Genomic DNA, 18,733 nt, shown 5'->3' with positions numbered 1-18,733 from the left:
TGCTTCAATTCCTTGTGTTATTTGTGGTGCTGCTAAAAACTAATACTGTTTGATACTGATGTGATGGTGTTTTTGTGGAAGGTGGTGCTTGATGGTGTTGAGCTGTTTCCAGTTAAAGTGACAGCGTGTTAAAAGACACGCACAGCTGGTGAGTTGCTATGGAACCCAGCGGAGGAGGATCAAGCTGCGGACAGTTCCTGAACTCACTTACATCTTCACTTTGGATAAGGCAACACAGCAGACCGCTATTCCTGTTGAAAGCCCCACCCTAACATGCCACATATTTCAGAACAGCTTAAGGTAAATTGCAACTGCATATAACAGCATCAATACCACAAAAAACATGGCTCCTCATTACAAGGGGCCCAGTTGTGGTGATCTTAATTCTGCACAGGGGAGTTAATACCAGGATTTACTTGGGCTCCAGGGGTTCAGAAATGACTGTTATACCAACTTGAACTCTCAGAAACATGAAAAACTAGGAATTATTGGGGCAATTGGTAATCCCGGGTCTGATTCTGCTGGCAATACCTAATTCTGCCTTGCAGTTTTCCTGCAGAAGAAACATTAGTATTAAGAGATAACTCATAATTCCCAATGGGACAGGTAGCAGGATTAACAACTCGATCTGGAATTACATACTCGTAATAGTGGAGCCCTTGCGTTCATAACTGGAAGTTATATATTGCACATTTTACAGGAGCATACTGCCCTCAGTACCATTCAAATGCAAAACAATTATGTATCAGGGCACTAGCTAGGCAAAGTTTACTTAATGTTCTAGCTGCCTTTCTGTAATATGGGCTTCAGAACCATTTTCAGTGGCAGATTGACTTGTAGTCCAGACTTCCAGCTCCACATGAAAATCACATTGGGATATAAAGTTAACAAGTCTATCTATCTAGGAAACAGTAACTGGTCCTTCGGAAACTGATAAGAGACAACACACGGAGGGGGAACATGGCGGCCAGCTAGAGGGACTGGTCGGGAGTGCCGGTCAGAGGCAGCGTGCAGGAGCGAGTAAAGAAGAAATGGCACCGAAAAGATATGGATAGCGGCGATTTTTGAGGTCCGCTAACCCGTGAGGCGTGCGATATTAGACGGCGTAGTGATATAGCGGTATAGCCGGGAGTTACCGCTTGACTGAGAACCCGACAGGCTCTGCCGACACACAGGAAGCAGAGGCGGCGGCTTAAGGCGGCGGCTTATGGAGAACACAGACGAGGGCGTCGTAAGCAGCACTGCACTAGTGGCAGTGAAAGCAGCTGAAAAGGGAGCAACAGGAGCTTTGCCGGAGGTATCCCCGCCAAGAGGTTTTGAGCGTTGGAGTCGTGCTGCTTTAGAAAGAGGCAGAGGTAGGCGGGCGGCGGCGAGGTTCCAGTTTTCTGCAGGTGGGGCCGTGGGGAGAGGGTTAGCACAGGAGGGGAGACTTTTTCAGGTAGCTGCTTACTCCCCTCTTAAAAGCAGGGACCACCCGGGCTCTGGAATTCTTTTACAAGACTCAGTAGGGCGAGAGGCATTAGCTGGGGGAAAGGCTGTGAAGCTAAATAACTGCAAGGATGTGGCTACTCGCCTAAAGGAAAAAGGAAAAAGCCCGCAAAAATTCAATTCAGGATACGCTTTGAGGAGTACAGGGAAGCCGGTAGAGGGGGGGTGGAGTCCTCATAACTCACACCAGAAGCAGCAGAAGAGTAATGCTTCAAGCAAACCTAATATAAATAAAAAAAAAACAGCAAAACAAACAAGCAGGTTAGGAATTCTCGGGAAGAAAATCTCTACCAATCCGTCTTTAAACTCTTTTTTAAACCTGTCCCCAAGACATTGGTTCTTACTAGAGGTTGTAAGCAAGGAGAGTTAACAACTGAGCTGAATAATAGCTGGGCAGACTGGGTGGAACATTTGAGTCCGAACCGATATAAAATCTTGGAGGTGGAGGAGGAGCCAGAGGCAGAGGCAGAAGGGGGAGAGATGGAGGCGATGGAGGCTAAGGAGGCTAAGGATGGCAGCTTGTCAGTAACTCCTACAGAAAGTGGCACATTTAAAAAGTCGATAGAGTCAGAAGAACTTCCCGGAGGGGGAGATGGTGAGAATGGGGATAAGACAGGAGGGATTGAAGAGGAGGGAGCCACTTTAGGAGACGGAGCGATCCATTCAGACAGTGTGGTGATAGACCTTCTAAGAAAATTAGATTCAGATGTACATAGGGGGTTTGAGGAATCCAAAGCTAAGCAGGATGGCATCAGGGAGGCAGTGGGGCTATTGGAGGCTAAGTTTGATGAGTTAAACATACGGACAGGAAAACTTGAGCATGAGGTTAAGGAGATACAGGCGGCTGTGGAAGACAACTGTAAGGAGTTAGAAGAGGTTAAATTTAGAGAGAGAGCATACGAGGAGCGGTTAGAGAAGTTGGAGAATATGCAGCGAAGGAATAACCTGAAAGTGTTGAAGCTTCCAGAGGGAAATGAGGGAGAAGATCTAAACAGCTTTGTGGTTCATCTATTAAAATCTGAACTGCAGATAGAAGAGTCGGAAGAGGAGATTGCTGCTGATATACAGAGGGTACATCGGGATCCCTTCAGATTGAATCAAAATTGGTCTAAACCCAGAAAGATCTTGATTAATTTTCTCACTTATAGTTTAAAAGAAAAGATCCTTGCCTCGGCATTGAAGAAAGGCTCCCTAATGGTGGGGAAAGCTAAAATTGAGATTAGATCAGATTTGTCGGTAGTCACCGCAAACAGGCAGTGGGAGCTGGGGAAGCGAATTGAGCCTCTAAGGAAATTGGGAGCGACGGTCCAGTTAAAATTCCCAGCTTTCTTAAAAGTCATGTGGAATAATAAAATGTACTCTTTTAGATTTGTTGAAGATGTGGATAGCTTCCTGGAGTACTGTCAGGGTGGTGGTGTATAGTTAATTGATGTAGGATGAAATCACGGGTAGCGTAATCTGCACGTAATCTGCATAATTAGTATAAAAAAAACAACAACAAAAAACAAAAAAAAACACAAAAAAAAGGGTTATTTTCAAAAGTTCAGGTAGCACGCCCGCTGGTGACCGGCACTCACAGGGCCTAGGCTTTGGGCCTTAGGAATCTGGTAGGGTTCTCCCGGGGAGGGGGGGGCACGAAGGGGAGGGAGGGGACAGTCAGGGCACAGGTGCGGGTGGGGTGGGTTAGGTAGAGGGGGGGTGAAAAACAAAAAAGTTCTTATATGCTATTGACCACCTTGAGGTTAAAAAGTTTGAAAGTAACGTATGATGGTGGAGGATAAGAGTAAGAGTATGAGGGGAAAAACACAGTTGGGAAAATGGATGTTAGGAATGTTAATGGTTTAAGGGTAAAAGCGAGAAGGGACAGGATTTTGAAGTATTTGAGAGACACTTCAGCAAATGTAATGATTCTTCAAGAGACTCACTTAACAGAGAAAGAATGTAAACAATATATGGGTCGACTTCGGTGGATAAGACACTTTTATAGTTCACCACAAACAAGGGTTACTAGAGGAATATTGGTGATAATTAGAAGTGGGCTGGACTGACAGGTAGAGAGTAGTACTGCGGACAAGAAAGGCAGGTGGCTGATTGTGACTTTAAAGTTAGCAGGATCATCATATAATATTATTGGATATTATGGCCCTAATCAGGATGATGTTACCTCGTTGTTAGAACTAACAAAAGAGATGATAGGGCTGTCAGGTTACGTTGTTCTTGCAGGGGACTTTAATACAGTACTAGATGCCAAGCTTGATAGATCTGCGAATAGTAGAGCATTGGGAAACTGCAAAATGGCGTCTACTGTAAAAAATGTAATAGAACAGTTTGGATTATGTGACATTTCGAGGAAGTTGGCTGGGACTGGGCTTGGATACACATATTACAATAAAAAATATAGTCATAGATCCAGAATAGATTTTTTCCTAGTAGATGCAAGAATAACGGATAAAGTGAAAGAGGTTGTGCATGTAGGGGTTCACTTGTCCGACCACTCAGCGGTCTTCCTAGAACTCGAAGTTGGGAGATGTGATTTGGATTCGGTTTGGAGATTGAATCGCACAGTTCTGTATGATCAGGAAGCAATGCAGCGCCTCCAACAGGAGCTTGAGGTCTTTATCGAACAAAATATGGGATCAACTAGATTGGACATTGTATAGGAGACTACTAAGGCTTTTCTCCGGGGACGATTGGGAACGCTGGGGGCCAACAGAAGGAGAATATACTACCAGGAAGTACTGGGTTTGGAACAGGAAATTCGAAAGTATGAAACCATTATTGTAAATTCAGGGGCAACCCCTAAGGAGGAGATTATTCAAGAGTTGGAAGGGTTAAAGGAACAACTCACTACCGTGATTAATAAAAGGGTTAAGGAGAGATGGGAGGCCTCCAGACAGGATTACTTTGAATACGGGGAAAACACAGGTAAACTGCTAGCTTGGAAGGTCAGGAAAGATCGGGTTAGAAACATGATAAAAGAGATTAAGGTTGGTGCAGAAGAAAAAGTAGCCTCAAATATAAATGAGATAGCGGCAGCATTTTATAAACATTTTGAGGAAGTCTATAGTGAGGACCTGCATCCGGATAGGCAGAGGATAGAGGAGTGGGTCAGAGTTCTAAAGCCCTCCACGGAAGAACAACGAAGAGCTTTGAATAGGGAGATCAGGCAGGAAGAGGTTGAAGAAGGTATCAGGCAGGCAAAAAAAGGTAAAGCTCCTGGCCCTGACGGTCTTCCTGTAAAAGAATATAAGAGTCTAATGCAGGGGTTGGCACCATTACTAACTAAGGTGTTCAATCAGGTGTTTTCCGAAAGAATGGAGATTCCTGCATCATGGGACCAGGCAAACATAATAGTGATACCCAAACCTGGGAAGTCTCCAAAATATATGGACTCATATAGACCTATTTCACTTTTAAACTGCGACTATAAGTTGTTTGCTAAGATCTTGGCTGATAGGTTGGGTAAAGTGATTCCTTACTTTATTCACGAAGACCAAAAAGGGTTTGTAAAAGGTAGACACTTAAACGAATTAACGTTTTCCCTGATAGGCAGTATAGATGTTGCTATCGATCAGAAGCTCCCTCTGGCGGTGGTGGCTTTAGATGCTGCTAAAGCTTTTGACCGCGTAAATTGGGAGTTTTTGAAAATTCTAATAGAACATCTTCAGCTAGGGGGAAACTTCTTGCAAAGCGTGTCACGACTATATCACACGCCGAACTCCAAGGTATTGGTTAATGGAGTCCTTTCAAAATCTATCAGGATCATGCGGGGAACCAGGCAGGGATGCCCTCTTTCTCCGCTCTTATTCGACCTTTATATCGAACCATTGGCCTGCAAAATAAGAGAGACAGAGAACATTCCCGCTTTTACGTTTCAGGGCTGGTCAAGAAAGATAGGTTTATATGCAGATGACATTGTAATTTTAACATGAAACTTGACAAAATCACTGGTCGAAATAGAAAACATTACAAAGAAGTATGGAGAAGTTTCAGGATATCGACTAAACTCTGATAAAACGGAAATTATGGCTTGGAATATGGTTGTGGAGCCTGGAATTTCAAAAAAACAGATTAGATACTTGGGGATACAAGTCACCCAAGATATAAAACAATTAGCAATGGTGAATCTGGCCAAAACAAGGAAAGATATTTCCGCAATTTTGAGACATTGGAGTTTGATACAATTAACTATGATTGGCCGGGTAAATTTAGTCAAGATGATGGTGCTTCCTAAGTTGACCTTTTTATTTGACTCTATTCCTCTTATGTTTGAGAAAGAGGGATTAGTCAATCTACAGAGTGAAATCGGTTCATTTATTTGGGGCTCCAAGGGGTCAAGGATATCTTGGAAAAAAATTCGGAGAAAATATGCCAAAGGAGGTCTAGCGGCTCCAGATTTTCAAATTTATTCCTGGGCTTTCTTGCTTAAAAATTGTAGAATGCTCCTCGGAAACCGCAATAATTTAGCGATAGGGGACCTCTTTTTTGCCATGTTGAAAGTAGAAAAGTGCCACTGGCTGGGTTTTCTGTATAAGTTTGCAGACCCAAAGTACTTTAAAAAGGTAAGACTGAAGGTCTTAAGAGTCTTAGCCACGGTGTGGTATCGTATCAGGCGTGTGACAAAAATCCCATACTTCAGTGTGGCTGCGCCAATCTGGGATGCTCCAGGGGCTCCAAGTTGGACGAAGGATGCTTTGGCAAGGGTATTAAAAACAGAAGGCCCACAGGTTTGGGGCGAGTTGTTTTGCGAAGGAGATTTGTTACCGTGGGCGGTCTGCGAGGAACTTTGGGGTCGTAATTTTGCAAAATTCAAGTATCTTCAGATACAAAGCTGGGCGGTAGGAAAAGAAAAGTTAATCGGACAATATAACGAGTTTGAAGAGAAGCTGGCTTCAAACACACGGATAAAGAAAGAAGTGGCGACATGGTACTGGGCAATAGTCGAAATGGAGGACGACCCTTTTCTACTACTGGAGGTCCTGTGGGGAGAGTGCTTGCCAAGGATCGCTACAGAAGAACAATGGCAAGTAGATATGTTGATTCTTTACAAAGTGGTAAAACCTGCAAATGTAAGGAGGAATCACTTGTTCACTCTCCACAGGGCATATTGGACCCCAAAGAGGCTCGCTAAGTTTAAGGATGGGGGCACGGTGTTATGTCCTAAATGCAAAAGCCCAAATGAAGACGATATTCACATGTTTGTGACATGCCCGGAGATTCAAGAGTTTTGGGTAGCTGTAAGTATAAAGCTATCAAAAATGATGGAGCTAAATATCAAGGTAAGCCCTGAACAGATCATTTCGGGCAGATTGGACATACAAGGTAAGGGCCTTGATGATAAATCTAAGTTGTTTTTTTATGCCATTTTGATTGCTCGGGGAGAAATATGCAAATTATGGGTATCGTCAGAGCCTCCGACAGACTTAATGTGGATCAGAGCTATGAGAGGCATAGCTAAGCTGGATATGGCCGGCCAATATAAAAGGAAGCACCAGTTTTGGACTTTATTTCTAAATCACTTTGGGTGAGGGTAAGGGGAGCTCTAATAATATATGATAGATACGATGTGAGAGGAAGAACGGTCCAATGATTAAGTCACTTTTGAAGCTCTTGGAGGTTAATGTAGTCTATATGTTTTGCTGCATTAGGCAAGGCTGCGGTACTCCCCATTTGCATCAAGCTTACAAGCCTGCAGTTCAAGCAGTAGGAAACAACCTCTCATAGTTGAGTTGAAAACCACCTAAGGGCGCTACAAGAAAAGAAGAGGTGGGAAGTGGCGTATGAGGACAAAAAAAAAAAAGAACAAGTCTATCTATCTATAGAAAACTTTATTTTGATTCGTAAAAACAGAATCATAAAAGTATTACATAACATATTACACAAAATAACAGGATCATACAATTATATTTATATCCGTAAACATTATTATATTGCCATTAATTGTTTTACAGGTAAATTTTAAAAGAATCACATATATGAAAAGGAGAAAAATGTTAGCAATACAAATACAGCTGATATTAGTACCAAATTCTACACTGTTCACATAGATAGGAAACAACAATCCATAACAATAATCAATATCCATTTGTGATACTGAGTGCTACTCTAATAAAACTGAGTACAGCATTACATATTGCTGGGGTTGATAGTGAGAGAAAATGTTCATATCCAACTATTTAATAGCGAGATCCAAAGGTTAACAGAATCGGCCTAATAAATCTACTTCTTGGATCTTTGTACAAGGAACAAAAAAGTACAAGATTAAGAGTGTTTTGAGAGACTTTGTTGTTACAGGCACACAAGGGTAAACTCTCACACCAGCCCAGCTGTTTTGGAAAGGCAAATAAAAAATTCAGTGTGTTAAGACGGAACCTAGTCAGATAAAAGCGCCATTGTGTCTGCCCTATATATGAAAGGTAAGGTTGATGCTGCAACCATCCCCTGTGGTAGACCGCGCTCTCACTGTTTCTCAACACACCTAGGTTGGTGCGATAAGCCTCTTTAATTAATGGCTTTGTCTCAGTACCAATGGTCTCAACATTCGAGAAATTATAACCCAGACCTATCTTGGAGAAGGTTTCCCTGACGTATAATAGCCATGGGATCTTCTCGAAATGCTCAAGCTTGAGGCAGTCCTGTAGTATTTCTTTAGTGAGTTTCAAATCATCAGAACACCAAACCTTACTCCAAAGCAGCAAGGGGGAGACATGGATGATATCACTCACAAATTCAAGACCCGCCTCAGTATGGCAAAAGATGTTAGAAGTACCTGTTGGGACACATAAAAGACGTTTTATGAACTTATTTTCCATAATTTGGATACTATAAAGTTAACAAGTCCGTCTCAAAGGATTGAATGGGAACTTGTACGAGGGAGGAAGAAAAAATAAATTAATGAAAACGATGTTGAGGGGGAGGGGGTCAGAAAGCCATTTCTTACTAGTTAACCGCATCCCCTTCTGCAATGGCCCTAACATTTGTACGACATGCTTGGCCAGTTGTAGGTTGCTGAATATAAACAAGCAACAACTATTACTGTGCCGTATATAAGATTGAACATGTTTCGGCTTTTTACATGGGGAAGCTGTGGCCTACGGATAGAGCAGCCGAACTTCAAGTACAGCAAGCAGGTTCGAGTCTCCTCTGAAGAACAACATTTCGCTCCTGTAATTTCTTAGGGGGCTGAGGGCTGAGGACTGCCTGCTCTCTAATTTAAAAGGCCCTCTGCTGTGCAAGAATCAGGGTTGGCTGGGCTCTGACCCAGGACGGGTGACTGTAATTTAAAAGGCCCTCTGCTGTGCAAGAATCTGGGTTGGCTGGGCTCTGACCCAGGATGGGTGACTGTTATTTAAAAGGCCCTCTGCTGTGCAAGAATCTGGGTTGGCTGGGTTCTGACCCAGGACGGGTGACTGCGTGCACGGAAGTACGGTGTCCATGCTATTGCAACACGTAAGCCCACAGGAAACCCCCACCCACCCTCTGTACCCCCGCCAAAAGGCCTACACCCAAGCACTAAAGTGAACGTGGGTGTCCTCAACTTGGGAGGGGGGAGGTAGTGCGCGCGCAATGTGCGAGTGTAGAGGTCGCATGTGAGTGCAAGGGGTGTCAGTACGTGGTAAGTGTGGGGGGGTCTGTTATGTGGGCTTTTGTCTGCCTGCAAGGAGTGTTTTTTTTAATGCAGTGGTTGCTTGTGTGAGTGTATAGTGTGCCTGTAGGAGGTCAGTGCAGGCGCTGCCTGCTAGGGATGAGTGCAAGGGTGATAACAGGAGGTGCTTGGGTGAGTGAAGAGGATAACTTAGTGCAAAAGAGTGCCTGTACTGGGGCTGGGTGTTCTGCCACAGGGTGAGTCCAGGGTGTGCCTGTTGGGGTGAGTGCAGAGGAGTTCTGTGGAGAGTGAGTGCAGGGAATGTCTGCATGAGTCCCTATACCATTGTCTGTGTACATGTGCCTATGCGTGAGTGCAGAGATGAGTGTAGGGGGTGGCTTGGTGCAGGAGGGCTCTTATGCATGTGTGAGTAGTGGGTAAAAACGGTGGTGCCTAACTAACTGCAGGGAGTGCCTGTAGTGGGTAAGTGCATCAAGACAGTTCAAGGGTGCCTGTGTTTGTGTGTGTGCGTGTGTGTGTTTGTGTGTGCCAGTGTAAAGGGTGCCTCCAGTGGGTGAATGCAGGGGGTGCCTATAGGTGTTGAGTGCCTATAGGAGTTGAGTGCAGAAGGTTCCCCCACAAGAGGAGTGCAGAGGTTTCTTGAGTGAGTGCAAGCCGTGACTGTAGTGTGTGAAAGGTGTTGATTTCTACAGTGAGTTCAGAGCGTGCTTGTAGAGGGTAGTGCAAAATGTGCTGTATGTGGTCATGTCAGAAGTGCTTGTAAGGGACCACTAAAGGGGTGCATGTGTGAGTGCAGGGTGTGTGTTTTTGTGACTGCAGAGGTGCCTGTGTGAGTGCTGGAAGAGAGTGTTCGCATGCAGCATGAGAGGTGAGAGTGAAACAAGCCTGGACTATTGGCTTTGTCAATGGTTGTAGGTTGCTGAAGATAAATGGGCAACTATCACTCTGCTGTATATAAGGTTAAAAATGTTACACGTTTTCACATGAGGAATCTGTGGCCTACGGTTAGAACAGATGACCTTTGAGCTACAGCAAGCAGGTTCGAGCCTCCTCTCATAAACAATATTTTTGCTCCTATAATTTCTCAGGAGGTCGATTTGTAAGCGCTCCTACTTTGCGCTATTTTAAAGTTGAAAACAATAGCCCCAAAAGCTTGCCGGTGAGCACTGGCAGGACCCGGCACACTTAAAACCCTGGGCCCGAGGATTGTATGCTCTCTTTAAAAGTGCCAGCTGTGAAAGAATCGGGGTTGGCTGAGCCCTGGCCCAGGACGGGTGACTGCGTGCACGGAAGCGGCGTCCATGCCAAATGTGTAGGAAATCAAATCAAACCACCCTAAAACCTTGCCAACCCTATTATGCACAAACCTTACATATGAAACAAGCCCGGACTATTGGCTTTGTCAATGGTTGTAGGTTGCTGAAGATACATGGGCAACTATCACTCTGCTGTATATAAGGTTAAAAATGTTACACGTTTTCACATGAGGAATCTGTGGCCTACGGTTAGAACAGCTGACCTTTGAGCTACAGCAAGCAGGTTCGAGCCTCCTCTCATAAACAATATTTTTGCTCCTGTAATTTCTCAGGAGGTCGATTTGTAAGCGCTCCTACTTTGCGCTATTTTAAATTTGAAAACAATAGCCCCAAAAGCTTGCCGGTGAGCACTGGCAGGACCCGGCACACTTAAAACCCTGGGGCCGAGGACTGTATGCTCTCTTTAAAAGTGCCAGCTGTGAAAGAATCGGGGTTGGCTGAGCTCTGGCCCAGGACGGGTGACTGCGTGCACGGAAGCGGCGTCCATGCCAAATGTGTAGGAAATCAAAAAATCCACCCTAAAACCTTGCCAACCCTATTATGCACAAACCTTACATATGAAACAACCCTGGACTATTGGCTCTGTCAATGGTTGTAGGTTGCTGAAGATACATGGGCAACTATCACTATCACTACAACTATCAATGGTTGTAGGTTGCTGAAGATACATGGGCAACTATCACTCTACTGTATAGAAGGTTAAAAATGTTACACGTTTTCACATGGGGAATCTGTGGCCTACGGTTAGAGCAGCCGACCTTTTAGCTACAGCAAGCAGGTTCGAGCCGCCTCTCAAACTATATTTTTGCTCCTGTCATTTCTCAGGAGGTCGATTTGTAAGCGCTCCTACTTTGCGCGGGACACCGCTTACAGCGGAAATATCGCATCGCAGTGACAGCCCATCGCTGCAGTTACATCGTGCACGACATCACATCGAATGTCAACACGACGCATGCAAGTGCATCGCGTTGCCATCTACATCGTTGATCATTACATCGAAAAAGAGACTGACTTTAGCTTTAACACACTTTTGATTTGGTTATTTAAGGAGAGACTTTTGCCGAGAGCGTTTATTTACGTTTGTTTATTTAAAAACACACTTTTGATTTGGTTATTTCAGGAGAGACTTTGGCCGAAAGCGTTTATTTACGTTTGTTTATTTAAAAACACACTTTTTATTTTTACGTGGCTTTTTTCTTTTGGAGACTTTTCAGAGATATGGAAATGCCGTAATGTTAAACAACATGTGGTCTGACGGATAGGTTGCGACTCATAGCAAGAATATGATGTGTCATATTTATTCATGCATCAACAAACATTCCCATTTATTTGGAGACAAATAAACAACATGTGGTCTGACGGATAGGTTGCGAGCCTCCACTCATAGCAAGAATATGATGTGTCATATTTATTCATGCATCAACAAACATTCCCATTTATTTGGAGACTTTTGACAGATATGGGGAATGGATGGATGGATGAATGAATGCTCAGCCTCGCAGATTGTTTGCACGCCTTTTTATTGCAGAGTTTATTTGGGTGAAGTAAATGAAAACTTTACTAAACAATTACAAAACCGGCGACAGGTGCACGGATGGATGGTTGGATGATGAATAGATGGCGGGTGACGGAATGGATGGGTGTCTGGATGGATGCATGGATGGGGCCTGGATGGGGGGTGGATGGGGGTGGATGGGTGTATGGGTGGTTGGATGCATGGGTGGGTGCTAGGTGGATGGATGATGGCGGACCGTATGGTGGATGGATGCATGGATGGGTGGAGGGGTGCATGGATGGGTGGGGGGTGAATGGATGGATGGATGGATGGATGAATGAATGAATGCTCAGCCTCGCAGATTGTTTGCACGCCTTTTTATTGCAGAGTTTATTTGGGTGAAGTAAATGAAAACTTTACATGCAACACCGGATGTCCTGGGAAGGGTTAGTTCTGCTGCAGCCTCGTGCTGGAGACCTGCCCCACAGGCCGCGTGCACTCTGCCCCACAGGCCTTTCGAAAATGCAGACTGTCACATACTTTACTTTAAACAATTACAAAACCAATGCAGACTGTCACGTACTTTACTTTCCCCTAAACAATTACAAAACCGGTGACAGGTGCACATAGCGAAAATGTAGACTGTCACGTACTTTGGGCACGTACTTTGGGGGGAGACCGCGTGCACTTAAATGCTGCCCAAGGAAAATGCAGACTAGGTGCACATAGCAAAAATGCAGACTGTCACGTACTTTGGGGGGCGACCGCGTGCACTTAAATGCTGCCCCAAGGAAAATGCAGACTGTCACGTACTTTACTACAGGTGACAGGTGCACATGTCGAAAATGCAGACTGTCACATACTTTACTTTAAACAATTACAAAACCAATGCAGACTGTCACGTACTTTACTTTCCCCTAAACAATTACAAAACCGGTGACAGGTGACGGGTGGATGGATGGATGATGAATAGATGGCGGGTGAATGAATAGATGGGTGTCTGGATGGATGCATGGATGGGGCCTGGGTGGGGGGTGGATGGGTGTATGGGTGGTTGGATGCATGGGTGGGTGCTGGGTGGATGGATGTTGGCGGACCGTATGGTGGAAGGATGCATGGATGGGTGGGGGGGTTGGGGGGGTGAATGGATGGATGAATGGATGGATGAATGAATACTCAGCCTCGCAGATTATTTGCACGCCTTTTTATTGCAGAGTTTATTTGGATGAAGTAAATGAAAACTTTACATGCAACACCGGATGTCCTGGGAAGGGTTAGTTCTGCGGCGCTGTTTGCCAGCTCAAGGTCAGGCCGGAACAGGCAGTTGAAAACACACACAGAGTCCCGTCATCTATGGACTGTCTGCCCTTCTCTTGGCATGGCATTAGAACCCCCGCACTGGCACTGTATTGAGACAGCAGCCATCGGCTGGTGGGGCACATCCTGAACTGCAGTCTCCATGGGGGGGGGCTGGCTGTGCCCTCCCCATCTGAAAGGTCATTGCAGGAGAGAAGGGGCGTCCACATGCTTGTATGAAGCAAGGTGGCAATGCCCTTCCCTTCATTGGTAAAGATAGCAAACATGGCTTGGCAACATCCTGTTTACCTTTTGTAAACTACTTTTACTTTTCTCGCAGGAGAATAGCCAGAGGTCACAAGAGGGAAGCCATGGGTCTCAGCTGAGACACTTGGCGACTCCCAAATGTTGCCCGTGATCCAAGAACCAGACTTGGCAGTCGCTGGTGAATTCCTGCTGTGACCTACGGCCACGAAGGTAAAACAGATAAAAAAAGATATTGCTGCAGAAAGTAAAATTAAAGCACTTTGTGTGAAGCACAGTGTGACTGAAGGGGGTGCAGAGGCATTAACATAGAACAGGGAACCCCTCAAACCGGGTACTGTGAGCACATACTGCTGCTAATAATGCACGCACATCGAATGACATGTTTTTAGAGTGCAACATGCATTTGCATTGTAAGACAGCTGTTTCCCTAAACAAATGTTAACTAATGATGTGAAGTTGTTTCCTATCTCAGCTGTATGTCATCCGACGCCTATTGGAATGAATACATATGACGCGTATGGGTAGACACCATCCAGCTGTTTCACGTGCCCCCTGCAGCTGCTGCAGATGCCTACCTCTGCGGGCGCTGCATGCGGGTGCATATTAGGTAGACTAGAGAGGATTAGGTGGGTCAACATGCATCTTACGTTCACAGTTCACCGGAAAGTCACTGATTGAAGGTAAGTCAGATTTGGACTGTGAGACCGATTCACTCACCTTTCATGAACACAGCAATGAGGTCCTTGAGCAAACATTCACAAGCCGCACTTCCGGTGGGCAGCGTCCTGGGAGCGACTCCGGTGACGCGGCAGCTATGGGCGAAGAGACAGGACACCCTGGAAAACGTTTACCTGCAGCCTTCCTCGGCCATCAGATTTCCACCGCTATATAAGCCTGCACTTCATCAGTTGCACCCCCCCCCCGGGACTTTATCCCCAATGCTGGACAAGGCAACTGCAGAACCACAGCTGCGTCTTGAGGTCAACCGTACACAAGCGAGGACTTTCATTCCTGTGAGCTTCGATACCCATGAGTGCCACGGCACAAACATCCGTTGTTATGTCGCACGATGTAATGTCGGCGATGTAACACGCAATACAATTAAAAGGCCGCATTTGCGGCGAAACAACGCGCGATGTTTACATTGCCGATGTCATCGCCGTTGCGATTTAAAAGCCGCGATGTAAATGCGCGCGATATCTATGTCCGCGATAGCCCGTCATACAACCACTTTGCGCTAATTTAAAGTTGAAAACAATAGCCCCAAAAGATTGCCGGTGAGCACCGGCAGGACCCGGCACACTTAAAGCCATGTGGCCGAGGACTGCATGCTCTCTAATTTAAAAGTGCCAGCTGTGAAAGAATCGGGGTTGGCTGCTCTGACCCAGGATGAGTGACTGTAATTTAAAAGTCCCTCTGCTGTGAAAGAATCGGGGTTGCTGGCCTCTGACCCCGGGTGACTGCGTTCATGGCGTCCATGAAGCTCGGTCCTGCCCGTGGACTGTTGAACATTAACCCCTTGCGCCTGCAGCATATCTTACCTGGGTTCGCTGGAATCCCTGAAGTGTTCTTGCTTTTGTAGTGTAAAGTGGGAAAATAAAGAGACCGAGCCCGATCCATTGCGTCCCTTTTATGGCCTTTGCACTCTCACGGTATTCGGTTGTGCAGCAGAGCAATGACGTCACTTCCGGCGCTCCAGGATGTGCCGCAGCATTGCAAGACAAGTTCACCGGCTTAATTCAGGTGTATGCCTAAAGGTGAGTGCCGGACGGTTGTACATTTGGACATTTTGGCATTTTAATAGTTATGTATTTATGAGGATGCTATAGCTGAATCAGTGGTGAGCTGCTCAAGAACTCGGTTCAAGTCCCAGGTACGGCGGTGTCTGTGTGTGAAAGGTGTTGATTTCTAGCGAGATGTGCTTGCAGGGTATAGTGCAAAATGTGCCTGTGTGTGCAGAGGTCCTTTTGAGTGAGTGCAGGGATTGATAGTATGTGAGGCAGGCTGTCCTAGCAAGGGTCGATGAAAGAACAATGGACGCGTGAAAGAATATGAGACCCTAAGAGCGATGGGAATAAGGCTGAGACTTGCTGTCAGGACAGAAATGGCTTTATTATGTTGTAGACCCAGAGTGACGACAAATGCGTGCACTACTACAACAAAGAACGTGCCGGCATGCTGCAGTGCAGCGAATTGCTATCTTTGCGTGCAGGGTTGCAGGTGCTGCCTCAGTAGGGGAGTCTTGCATGTATACCAAGGGGAATTACCTGTGTTTTTACCAAGGGTGAGGATGACTGTATGAGTAAGTGTGGCCGAGGGACTAGGAGGTGCATGCAAGTGTACCTGTGACTGAGTACAGGGGTTGATAGTATGTGAGTACAGGGTTGCAGGGGCTGCCTCTGAGTACAGGGGGAGTCTTGTTTGGATATTCAAGGGGGACCTGTGTTTTATACAGAGGGTGGTGGCTGCTTGTTTGGTGATGCCCGTATGGGTTTGCTGGAAAGGGAACGGGTGTTGTAAATTTGAACATTTTGGCATTTTAATAGTTATGTATTTATGAGGATGCTATAGCTGAATCAGTGGCGAGCTGCTCTCCAGAGAACCCGGTTCGAGTCCAAGGTCCGGCAGGCTGAGATGGTTTTCAGTGGGCGGGGGTGGGGTGGTAAAGTTGTTTTGTTTGATATGGGTAAAGTGATATAATGTGTGATATATATGATGTGCAAGGCCTTTTAGTAAAAGTCGATTAGAATTTTTGACGTCATTGGCCGGTTGGTTTGAATTGTTACATTTAACAGCCCATTCGGATAATACTATACATGCTATGGTCTTTTCAGTGTGTTGAACTCCTACTTGGTTTGATTATACAAAAAGATATCAGGTGGCCAAGATTGATGGCCCTGCCAAACATGCGATTAACTGTGCAAGTAGGATTTATTAACCAGCTGGCCACCAAATCCTAATCATTCCTATGCAAATTGCACTGTAGATTATATCCAGGGGGCAAGCAGTGCAGCTACTGTGTAATGGCAGAGAATTTTGTTATATTCAGGGCCACTGGAATTATGTGATACTGCGGAAGAAGTGTTTTCCCCACAAGTATGGATCTGCTGCATGTGCCACTGAATCAGCACCTGCTGTGTAATCTGCAGATTTTACCCAAGATAACGTTTCCAGTTTAATGGGATGACTTGTCATCTTTCGTTGCTTATTACTTTATTTGGTAGTTAACCTGGTAGTAACGAGGTACAGTTCTTGTCCAGAGAGTGCTACTATGTGCAGAAAGCACAAAATAATAAAGCAAGACTATCACAAAATGTATTGCATTACGCAATACATAAACACAACCCACATATCACTCAGTACCACATAATTATAAGCCACATAATTACACTCTACTCAATGCAACTTAAATACACTCCACATAATACCACACAGTGTAACATATTTATGTGCTACATAATTACAATGCACTCAATGCAACATACACTCCAAATAATACCACTCAGTGCCACATAATTACACGCCACATAATTACACTCTAATCAATGCAGCATGAATGCACTCCACATAATAACACCGTGCCACATAATTACATGCCACATAATTGCACTGTACTCAATGCAACATGAATACACTCCACAAAATACCACTCAGTGCCATATTGTTACATGCCACATAACATAATTACACTGCCCTCAATGTAACTTACACTCCCCTGCACTCAATGCAACATACACTCAAATAATACCAATCAGTGCCACATAATTACACGCCACATAATTGTGCTCTACTCAATGTAATCTAAATACACTCCACATAAATGCACTCTAGCCCACATACCACCAATCAACATGAATGTACTCCACACCATGACACAATTTCAATATGCATATTTTCACTCAGCACCACAGTTCCAAGCCACACAATCCAACATCACACATTTCCAATACACACCGCATAATTACACACCAAACAACATATTTCAACTCCCCAACTCAGCATTCCACAACGTACCTCCAATCCACACCATATACTGTCAACACCTGAGCACTAAACATCATTCACCACCACTAGTTTGCATCAGCACAACACCTAAGCATCACGTCAGTCTGACCTTGGGATCTGGCATCTGTTGATTCTTCCCTAGTGTCAGTCTGCTGCTCATGTTCTAATTAAATTACTGTTTTCCAACATCCACTCCACCGTTATTTATGTCCCACTCCCCGATAACAAAAAAATTATAACAAACAAGCAGGAGAACAGGCAGGAAGAAGTTGCCAGCAGTGCAAGTACAAAAAAACTAGAAGACATTTTTCAGGTTAAAATCTTTTTTTAATCAGGTTTTTCAAATGTATATAATGTCGTATTCCTTTGTATAAAGTTAACAAAAATGCTTAACACACAGCAGCCACAATGCTCTACAACATAGTCAAAAGTTTGGGCTAAACACATAAGGTCCCAAAGGCGAGACCTAATGGCTATGCTAATGCTTGTTTAATATCCCCTCGGATCTTTGAGTCACCTGATCTCAAATGTGATTGTTTCAGTTGTGCTATCTCTTTTTCTAATCCGGATAGTGTGTCTCGTATGGAACATAGCACTCCTGCGTGTTTCGAGATTGCCATCCCCCTTATATACACCTTGAATGCCTCCCAGACCTTTGACGAAGAGGTTGTTGAGCCTATAGGCAGGGTCCAATATGCATTTAAAGTCGCCTCTACGAGGTTGGGGCCTTTTATAGTCACTATGTTCACTAACTTAACATTTAGTCCATCTTTGTGGTAACGGGACATATAATGATTAAGCACACATGTCGGACCTTTATTTACATGACACCCTGCTCCAAAGGGTTGCCCTGGGTAACATATGAAATAAAAGGGGATTTTGAGGCTTGGCAAGTAGCTTTAAATGCCAAGTCGAAGTGGCAATAAACTGCACACATGGGCTCTACAATGGCAGACCTGAGACAGGTTTGAAAGGCTACTTATATTGGCGTAATCAGTGATAGAAGCTCACAGGTTACGTTTCAAGTACAAGGCCTGGGTATATGATATACCACTTTACAAGGGACATATCAGTAATTCATGAAAAATGTAAATCTTGAAAACGCTGCTATGAGAGCATTGTATGTTTGTCAGGTGTAAATACTTTTAGCAGCCTTCCATTAGCCAGGAAAATACTGAACTGGGATGTTTGGCATCATAAAATTATACCAAGTGAGGGAGTCAAAGTATTGTCTGTGTGAGAAAGACCCATAGCTCAATT

The sequence above is a fragment of the Lissotriton helveticus genome, chromosome 4_1 (genome assembly GCF_964261635.1).
Source record: "Lissotriton helveticus chromosome 4_1, aLisHel1.1, whole genome shotgun sequence".
Lineage (NCBI taxonomy): Eukaryota > Metazoa > Chordata > Amphibia > Caudata > Salamandridae > Lissotriton > Lissotriton helveticus.
Note: the sequence above shows the minus strand (reverse complement) of the source record.